We start from the raw sequence: 10,955 nt of genomic DNA, 5'->3' as shown, positions 1-10,955 counted from the left end.
GAGTACTTCAATATATTGAAGATCTTCATGATTTTCTTTAGAAAAACAGGGACACAAAATCTCTGCTATCGATTTTATCGATCAACTTCGATAGACTCGAGATTTAAGTTTCAATGATATCAATACTGCTATCGATACATCGATAATTCCGTCCATAAGTATATGCGGTTGCTGGACAACATATGTCCTTATTTCATAATATCAAGTGAGTTCCGAGGACATCGACAACATTTATCAATCATATTGATCAGACTGTTGATAAATCGACAGAGGTAGAAAACTTAGAGATTTTTTTGAATTTTGAAAAAGGTTTTCTAACTCAAAAACCCTATGATATTCTAATCAGTTTTAAGGGTTTTATTTACCTGGTGTTTTAAGACATGGGATGTGAGGCTTAGGTTTACCTGTGGCGAGTTCGGACCCACATCCGGTTGAGGCAGACGGTTGATTGATCTTCCTATTGAGCTTCTCTGTCTAGCCGACTCAACACTCACGCTAATTGACAAACCAGGGTACTTTCAATATATATATATAAGCATCCAAAATATCTAAAAAAACATACACAACCCAAGCAAGGCAACATTATCCATATAAAATAACATACAAAAATTTGATCAAAATATATATCAATATAACACTATCACACCATCCTAAGCATCCAAAAAGATAACTATCTGTTGAGGGTTAAATATTATATATTAGACCCCAATTATTGCCTGGATTTACGAACATGGTACTGTTTAACTGTCCGATTTAATCGTGTTTGTGATGCAAGGTACATTTGCGAGTTGGGACCGAAACAGGGTGCTAAAAGCTGAGATTTAATGCTCAGAATTCACCAAAGCATGGGACGGACCCCAGGAGACTAAGATCAACGGATTTATATGCAATAGATCCGAGAAAATCGAGAAACTGAATCTCAAATGGCCTGAATAACGTCTAAAATGCAAGATCACAAGGTTTCCATCATCCGTTCTGCTCGAAAATTCATATATGGTATGAGGACCATAAATTAACCGTACATGTCGAATTTCAACCATTGGATCGTTGTGAAAGTAGGCCAACGGATAGATTATCCCATGAATATCTGATTTGGGGCCCACCTGATTGCTGGATATGCTTCAATTTTGGACTCAACATCTTAAATGATCTGAAAAAATGGATGGACGAAGCAGATTTCGCATATACATCAAGGTGGGACCCGCTTTACATAAGTGGAGTGCACAGAGACTGTGCACTCACCGTGCACTAAGAAAGTGAAGTCGGTCAACACGGTATTGACCGACTACAATTTAAAAATGGTAGTGTCATTCTCTGTTTGAAATAAGGAGCTATGGTCCTCACTTGTGGGCCATCATCACGGTTCAGAAGTCCAATCCGAACCATCAGTTATAATCCCAGGGTCCATATTACTAGGGAATAGGTGTCGAAACTTTAAGAAGATAGCAAGAACGGTGTCCCAACCATTCTAATAGCAGCATCGTTCCCGCAAGATCGATCAAGTGGGTCGTATAAAGGGTGATCTAAAACCATACTTTTCTGACTGAAATTCCGAGAGGAATTCGGTGGACGGCGTGGATTTCTCCATAGACTTCAATCATGGGTCCCACTAAGCATCAGTGCAACTGTTTACACAACAGGCTCTACGTCCGATAAATGTGGTCGCTGTGGGCCATTTTTCGATTATGGTCAGGATCGAATTGAAGATTTGCACTGTCCATCTTGTGGGGATGAGGAAGTAGACTGAACCCCAGAAGATATTTCACCGATCAGTAAGATCAGCAAGGATGGAGTGCATCGTCTAACTCCCTGCGTAAACAAGGTTACGTAGGAGGCCTTGCGTAAACAGACTTGCGGAGAGTGTTTCACCGACAAAAAAGCTTTATAAAAAGGGAAGGCAGTCATGGAGACTGGGACATCTTGGTATGAAGCAGCCGTGGAGGCATAATTCAAGAGAAAGAGACTATTTTAAAGTTTTGATTACTGTTTTTCATATTATTATTTTTAAGGGATTTAGCCTAATCATGTTGTTAGGCTAAACCTCTTAGCTAGGACTAAGAGTTGAAGCTTGTAGTGTGATAGGAGAACTTTTGACTTGTGCCTTTTGTTTAGACTAAACTGATGTTGATTTTGGTTTAATTAAGGGATGGTTTTTAGTTTTTAATGGTCTGTTGTGACTAAAATTATAATGAGTCTATGATAACTTTGAGCATGTCCCTTTTCTTATTTTGATTATGACGTCAGGAAGCCCTGTTGTTCACCATCGTCTCCTGAGCATGGTCGGATGACAGTACCCTTCTTAACCTTCATACATCTTATGATTGGTTGTTAATTAGTTTAATTCTGTTGTTTGCCTTGTCTCCTAGGCATGGTTTGGTGATGTAATCCATTCTAATTCATATACCTTTCATCTCTTGAAAACTTGATCAAAGGAAGTTCAGTTTTGATTTCCATGGTTACACCCTTCACTGGATGAAGATGTGACTCTAAGTTCTGTTGAATTTTTGAAACAAGCATAAGATCTCCTTGATCTCTACAAGTGGATCCTCTGAATCCCTAGTTTCCTTTCCCTGAATTCTTTAAGTTTTAGATAATTATTTCATTATTATTCATCAAATTACACTTGATTTAGATTTCATCTTAGTCTAGTTCTAGTTCTACTTAGTTTCAGATTACGTATAGGTTTCAGTCCCTTGGGATTCGACCTCGGTCTCATCGAGTTTATTACTACATCACAACCTTATACTTGGGGAGTGAACAAGTATTTGGCACCGTTGCCGGGGACTGACGGCTATGATTCTCTGAAATTAAGTGGTTTTAGAATTAATTTAAGATTAGGATTTTACTAACTTTAGTTTTAGATTTTTCTTTCTTATCGATTTTTAGAACTAACTTGTTTTCCCACCTTGTAGGATTTTTGATAGATCTTCTAATCTGGTAATTTCGTCCTTATTTCCTTACTTTCTCTAGCCTTTAGATTTGGTTTTATCTTCTATAAACTAACTTGGTTTGTTTTGGTTTGCAGGATCTTCACTTAGGACTTTGAATTCGGTAACTTCTTTCCATCTTTCCTCTTTATTTCTAGAATTCCTTTATATTCTTCCTCTTAGGTCTAGGTTTAGGATCTAAATTGGGGGCTGCGAGTGTTTTATGCCCAAGTAGGTTTGTAATAATACACGATATCTCTTGACCGAAGGAGGATTAGTTGAGGGGTTGACTGTCCATTGTAGGATTAGATACCGCTCGAGATCCCCAGAGTTAGTTGAAGTAATGGCCATAAATCAACTCCCTCCAGCTAGGATAGAGGACATTCAGGATGAGAATGAGGTGCATCAAGCACCCTCGCCTCGTACTTTATGAGATTATTTATAACTGGCAGGGGTGAGTATGCCATCATGCATGATTTTTCCTAAAAATACAAGACATATGAACATCAAGCTAGGAGTTATCCAACTCATTCCTAAATTCCATGAGCTTAAATCAGAAAGTCCATACTTACATCTGAAAGAGTTCGATGAGGTCATAGCCACTTTATACTTTCCTAATATATCTAAGGATACAGTCAGGCTAAAACTCTTTCCATTTTCCTTGAAGGAGAAGGCTAAGATGTGGTTACATTTACTGCGTCCTAGATCCATTGATGTATGGAATGATATGCAAAGGAAATTCATACAGAAATTTTTTCCACATCATAAAACGATTACCCTTAGAAAAGCAATCATAAACTTCGCCCAAAAGGAGGATGAAATATTCTTCCAATGTTGGGAAAGGTTCAAGGATCTTGTCAGTTCATGCCCACAACACGGCTTTGAAACGTGGGGCATTACAAACTTTTTCTATGATGGACTATTATCTTCCATGCGCCAATTAGTCGAGACAATATGTAATGGAGAATTCATGAATAAAGAATTCGATGAGGTATGAGATTATCTCGATAGCCTTGCTGAAAAAACACAATCATGGGACCATTACCCAAATTCGAACATCACATCTAGGCCAACTTAATCTAAGGAGAAAGGTGGATTGTATCTCTTGAAAGAAGAGGATGATCTCAATTATAAAGTGACTAATCTCATAAAAAAATTTGAGGCCATGGAAGGAAAGAAGGATAAGGTTAATGAAATTATTTGCGGCATCTGTGATGGCAACATTCATATAACTGAAAATTGTCCTACAATACCTGCCTTTCAAGAAGTGTTGAATGAACAAGCCAATGCCGTAAATAACTATCAAAGACCTTTCAATGAACCTATCTCTAATACGTACAATCCTGGTTGGAAAAATCATCCAAATTTTAGTTAGAGGAATGGACAAACTGCTATCCCTCAAGGCTTCTTTAATCAAACTTCACAACAACAACAAGAGAAACCTCAAGAGGATCCGATTCTAAAACATTTTGAAAAGCAAGATCTTTTCAATCAGGGTATGCTACAAACCTTGCAAGACCTTAACAAAACATTACAAGGACTTAAGGCTGAAAATACGATTGGAAATAAAGGGAGCCTCCCAGCTCAACCTCTTCCCAATCCAAAGCTACAATATGAAGTTGGCAACCCAAGCTCTTCAAATCAGATGGAGCATGCTAAATCCATCACCACTCTTAGGAGTGGAAAGATTATTAATAAAACCCTTCCGGTTAGGCCAGAAAAGCCTCAAGAATTAGAAGAGGACAACAATGATGGATCTAGTGATGCCCCACAAAAATTAGAACCAGAACTTCCAGAGAAGCCAGTTGCTCCATTTTCCCAACGGTTGGTTGCACCAAAACCTCTCTCTAACTCTCAGGATATTTTAGAGGTGTTGAAACAAGTAAAAGTCAACATTCTTTTACTTGATGCCGTAAAAAAATACCTTTATATGCCAAATTCCTGAAAGACCTATGCACGACCAAACGACGGCAGAGTATTCAAAAGAAGATCTTCTTAACTGAGAAACTGAGTGCCATCCTGAAGCAAGACGTGCCGCAGAAATTCAAAGATCCTAGTAGCCCAACTATATCATGTGTAATCAGGGACTATCGAATTGATCAACACTTCTTGACTTAGGAGCGAGCATTAATCTGATTCCTTACTGAGTATACAAACAGTTAGGTTTGGGTAAAAACCCACCCTAACCACACTACAACTTGTTGATCGCTCTATTCGTGTACCAAGAGGGATAATTGAGGATGTGTTGGTCCAGGTCAATAGATTTTATTACCTTATAGATTTTATCATCCTGGACACTGAACCCATCAATAACATGAGCACTCAGATTCCCGTCATTCTTGGTCACCCATTCCTTGCCACTTTAAACACAATTATCAATTACAGGAATGGTGTCATGACTATGTCTTTTGGGAATATGACATTAGAGTTAAACATCTTTTTCAATAATGGTAGAAACTCAGAGGATGATGACAATTTTCACAACATTAACATGATTGATTCTTTCATGAAAGATAGAACGCCTCTGACCTTATCCTCTGATCATCTAGAGACGTGTATGACATACTCCCATGACTTAGATGATGACATGATTACGGAGAGGTGTGCCTTGCTTAATACTGCGCCGGTACTTGAAGTTAACCAGTGGAGGCCACAATTTGAAGAATTACCCCAAACTGATGTCGTGCCTCTATCGTCTAACCTCAAGCCACTGAAGCTTGATCTAAAACCTTTACCCTCTGATTTAGAATATGCCCATTTAGGTCAAGAAGAGACATACCCAGTGGTGATTTCATCTCACCTTGAGAACAAATAAGAGAGTATGCTCATTTATACTCTCAAAGAAGATAAAGGAGTTATTGGACATATCATCACATATATCGATAGGATGAATGAACTCCTTTCAACTGAATGTTTCGACTCTTTGGATGATTGCTTAGCACACTTTGCAGATTCAAACGATCCCATGATACACAAAATAGTGGATGCCTCACAAGACAATACCTCGGTAGTTGTCACGGACTGAGAGAACCCTTATTTAGAAATACCTCCTCTCCCAGATCCTGAATGTTTACCATTAAAGGAGAAGGAGCTGAAAATTGAACTAAAGAGTGAAACTTTGACGTGTGTTGAGACTACACCACCTACTATAATTTTTTCTGAATTTCATCTACTTGTAGTCTCTAATTCATCATGGTGTACTAACTTCGAAATTTTATCTGCCACAGGTGAATCATATATACTTTGGACACTTCAGACGATTAAAAGAAAACTTTATACTGAGGTCCCTCAATTTCTCTGGACATTCACGCTCCAGGACATCCACGCCTACTACAAAACTGGCTTTTGGATGATCTCGTTGAAAAACCTTCTGAGAAATTTACCAAGATACTGGCCAACAGAAGAACTGGATACATGATTAAGTATATTTTCCGTGCTTTCGCAGTTGAGGATTAGAATTTACTACTTTCATAGGACTAGGGTAGTTTTCTTTATGTTGTTCTAGGTTAGTCGGTTTTATGCCATTAGGTTAGTTTGCTTTCTTGTTTTCACTCTTGTGCTGACCTGCTCTCACACTACGATCTCTTGAAAAGTCTTTCTCGATTCCTTCATCCAGGTACTATCTTCCCATCACTTCTCATTTACTTTCGTTATCCCATGTGCATTACATGCTCATATATCTTTTACATTGAGGACAATGTAGATTTTAGGTTGGGGGTGGGAGATCAGGTTACCTAATCAGTGCTTTCTTAGTCTTGAGCAAAAATTGTGAAAATTTTTTAAAATTTTTCTGAAAATTCTTGTGAATTCGAAGTGATTTTGATGGCCATCTTGGATTTAGAATTACAAGATAAGTGATGTTGGTAATTTATAACTCTTGCATTCAGCTATTTGTTAGATTTCACAATTAAGTTTGAATTATGAATCCATAATTAGAAGTTGTAAACATTGATTGAGTCATGATTTCACATGTCACATCTCGCTTTCACATTAAGGTTTCAGTTTGATATTGAAGGGTTAACTTGGTAATCACTAAGCATGTAAGGAACTAGCTTGAAAAATTTGCCCATCATGATTACTTGAAGAAAAAGAAAATACCTAGCTAAAAAAAAGATACCTTTGGAAAGGGTTGGGCGAATAATCTTCACCATAGGTTTGCTCCCTATAGGTGTAGATTTAATTCCCCATGGATGATATTTGAAAAGGGTTGGGTGTACAGTCTTCACCATAGGATTGCTCTCTATAGGTGAGGATTTAATTCCCCTTAGCGTTACTTTTAATGAAAAAATTAAAAGCTGGAAGAATGAAAAAATGATCTGTGAGGCAAGTTTTGATTTAAGTCTTGAATATCATGAATTCTCTTGTTGGTTACCAATGATATCCTGAAATAGAGAAGTGAATTTTAATGATGATAAGCCGAGATTAGACTATACACTCATGGATCCTAATGTTTAGAATTTTTTCTAATTGATGGATTAATACTTTGATCTTGATTATGAAGTATATCGAGCACATGAGTATGGGGAATGTAATGCCCAACATTCACGAATCTTATAATTCCAGGATATGGGTTGTTTTTCAAAAATCATTCGAGTTTATAGAAATCGTCTTGTAAGTTTAAACGTATTTTTCGCATACTTTGCTCGGGACTAGAAAGATGCAGGTTAGGGGTTGTGTTGAGGGTTAAATATTATATATTAGACCCCAATTATTGCCTAGATTTACGAACATGGTACTGTTTAACTATCCGATTTAATCGTGTTTGTGATGCAAGGTACATTTGTGAGCTTAGACCGAAACAAGGTGCTAAAAGCTGAGATTTAATGCTCAGAATTCACCAAAACATGGGACGGACCCCAGGAGACCAAGATCAACAGATTTACATGCCAGATATCCGAGAAAATCGAGAAACTGAATCTCAAATGGCCTGAATGATGTCTAGAATGCAAGATCACAGGGTTTCCACCATCCGTTCGGCTCGAAAATTCATATATGGTATGAGGACCATAAATTAACCATACATGTCGAATTTCAACCATTAGATCATTGTGAAAGTAGGCCAACAGACAGATTATCACATGAATATCTAATTTGGGGCCCACCTGATCACTGGATATGCTTCAATTTTAGACTCAACGTCTTAAATGATCTGAAAAAATGGATGGACAGAGCAGATTTCGCATATACATCAAGGTGGGACCCGCTTTACATAAGTGGAGTGCATAGAGACTGTGCACCAAGAAAGTGAAGTCGGTCAACATGGTGTTGATCGACTACAATTCAAAAACGGCAGTGTCATTCTCTATTTGAAACAGGGACCTGCGGTCCTCACTTATGGGCCATCATCACAGTTCGGAAGTCCAATCCGAACCATCAGTTATAATCCCAGGGTCCATATTACTAGGGAATAAGTGTCGAAACTTTAAGAAGATAGTAAGAACGATGTCCTAACCATTCCAACGCCAGCATCATTGCCACAAGATCGATCAAGTGGGCTGCATAAAGGGCGATCCAAAACCATACTTTTCTAACTGAAATTTCGAGAGGAATTCGGTGGACGGCGTGGATTTATCCACAGACTTAAATCACGGGTCCCACCAAGCATCAGCGCAACTGTTTATGCAGCAAGCTCTGCGTCCGATAAACGCGGTCGCTGTGGGCCGATTTTCGATCATGGTCAGGATTGGAACGAAGATCTGCACTGTCCATCTTGTGGGGATGAGGAACTAGACCAAACCCTAGAAGATCTTTCACCGATCAGTAAGATCAGCAAGGATGGAGTGCATCGTCTAACTCCCTGCGTAAACAGGGTTACGCAAGAGGCCTTGCGTAAACAGACTTACGGAGAGTGTTTCACCGATAAAAAAGCTTTATAAAAAGGGAAGGCAGTGATGGAGACTGGGGCATCTTGGTGTGAAGCAGCCTTGGAGGCATAATTCAAGAGAAAGAGAGTATTTTAGAGTTTTGACTATTGTTTTTCGTATTATTATTTTTAAGGGATTTAGCCTAATCATGTTGCGAGGCTAAACCTCTTAGCTAGGGCTAAGAGGTGAAGCTTGTAGCGTGATGGGAGAACTTTTTGCTTGTGCCTTTTGTTTAGACTGAACTGATGTTGATTTTGGTTTAATTAAGGGAATGTTTTTAGTTTTTAATGGTCTGTTGTGACTAAAATTACAATGGGTCTGCGATAGCTTTGAGCATGTTCCTTTCCTTTTTATGTTTATGATGTCAGGAAGCCCTGTTGTTCACCATCGTCTCCTGGGCATGGTCGGATGACGGTACCCTTCCTAACCTTCATACATCTTATGATTGGTTGTTAATTAGTTTAATTCTATTGTTTGCCTTGTCTCCTGGGCATGGTTTGGTGATGGAATCCATTCTAATTCATATACCTTTCATCTCTTGAAAACTTGATCAAAGGAAGTTTAGTTTTGATTTCCATGGTTACACCCTTCACTGGATGAAGATGGGACTCTAAGTTCAGTTGAATTCTTGAAACAAGCATAAGTTCTCCTTGATCTCTACAGGTGGATCCTCTGAATCCCTAGTTTCCTTTCCCTAAATTCTCTAAGTTTTAGATAATTATTTCATTATTATTCCTCAAATTACACTTGATTTAGATTTCATCTTAGTCTAGTTCTAGTTCTACCTAGTTTCAAATTACGTACAGGTTTCAGTCCCTTGGGATTCGACCTCGGTCTCACCGAGTTTATTACTACATCACAACCTTATACTTGGGGAGTGAACACTATCCCAAGACCTAAACCCTAGATCAACATTGCTAAACCGGAGACTCTAAAGTAATAGACCGCCCTCGCGCAAAGCAAAATTGTTACAACGGCATGTAAGGGCATGAAGAATCTCCTGCATAGTCTATTGTACTACCTCCTTAGAGCGTTGTAGGGCCTTAACCACCCACTCCATCCGAGTGAGCTGCTCATCCTAATGATCCAAGTGTTGGATGATGGACTCTCTGTGATCTCAAAAGTGCATGTGGCACCTAGTGTGGAACTCTGGTGTGTGTGGGAGATCGGGAGGTGATCGAGTCTCATCCTCTATCGGGAAGTTAGTCTCTGTAGCCTTGGTGTCACCAGCAACGTCATCCTTCGATGGTGCAGATGCTGATGCGGTTGTCAGTTGCTCCTGAAGGTTCATCCTCCTGATGTTAACTTGAGTGAAGCGAGGAGAAGCACACAGACGATCAGTTGTGGGCAGCAACCTCACCTCCCGGGATAGGAGACAAATGAGATGAGAAACGGAATATGCGTATCTCGAGTCCCCTGGACTACAATGTTGATCTGATGGAGTATGATGGTTGGCAGACATATACAAATCCCTAGACAGACGCTATAAAGGATGCCTAACATGAAGGGGGTCAAGTCTACCCTATTGTTCCCACGGGGATAAACATTTTAACTGAAGATATCATGGAGGACATGAAATTTATGTGCCATGTACTTTAAACGTAAAGCATTCCCTTCATGTCAGGGGACGTTTACGCCATTACACTTGTATCTGGTGACCTCAGACCAAACCTCTTAGGAGTCAAAATCATGATCCACTAGGCCTTGCGAAGTGACTGGCACACTGATGAGCTGAACGATTATCACGGTAGTGACACGGGTAGTGATCTGACCAATAGTGACCTCAACAGACGGTTGCTTAAGAATTGGGCAATGAAAGTAAGCCAGGAATTGATACACCTGCTCATTTTGAGATACGCCACCAAAGTTGAGCACATTGCTCCATCCAAAACTAGTTATAATATGGGCTCAATCCCATATGGGCGAATGCAATTCTTGTCAACATATCTCTCCAATCATATATGGCATCTGTACGAGGTGGAACTGTCGGGATTTGGATCTCAAGTTGGAGAGCCCTGGCGTGGTGTCTCCTGTCGCGAGGCTGGAGATGATGGCATTGAGGGCTCAGCTGGAGCTGGGGGCCTGTTTTCTCATGAACGAGCACACATTTTTTTATCTTTTAGCTCTAGATGACTCCCCTTAGATTATGATTTTGCCCTTGTCC

At 39.4% G+C, this 10,955-nt stretch overlaps 1 non-coding gene across 1 annotated transcript; it reads right to left on the bottom strand.

The window, feature by feature from the left end:
* Positions 1-3,702: 3,702 nt before the first annotated feature.
* Positions 3,703-3,809, bottom strand: LOC131254534 (small nucleolar RNA R71). Its single transcript, XR_009175649.1, has one exon. It is a non-coding gene; the product is annotated as a small nucleolar RNA R71 (small nucleolar RNA).
* Between the last annotated feature and the right edge of the window lie 7,146 nt (positions 3,810-10,955).

The sequence above is a fragment of the Magnolia sinica genome, chromosome 8 (genome assembly GCF_029962835.1).
Source record: "Magnolia sinica isolate HGM2019 chromosome 8, MsV1, whole genome shotgun sequence".
In the NCBI taxonomy this organism is placed as follows: Eukaryota; Viridiplantae; Streptophyta; class Magnoliopsida; order Magnoliales; family Magnoliaceae; genus Magnolia; species Magnolia sinica.
This window is presented reverse-complemented; position numbering and strand designations above follow the sequence as displayed.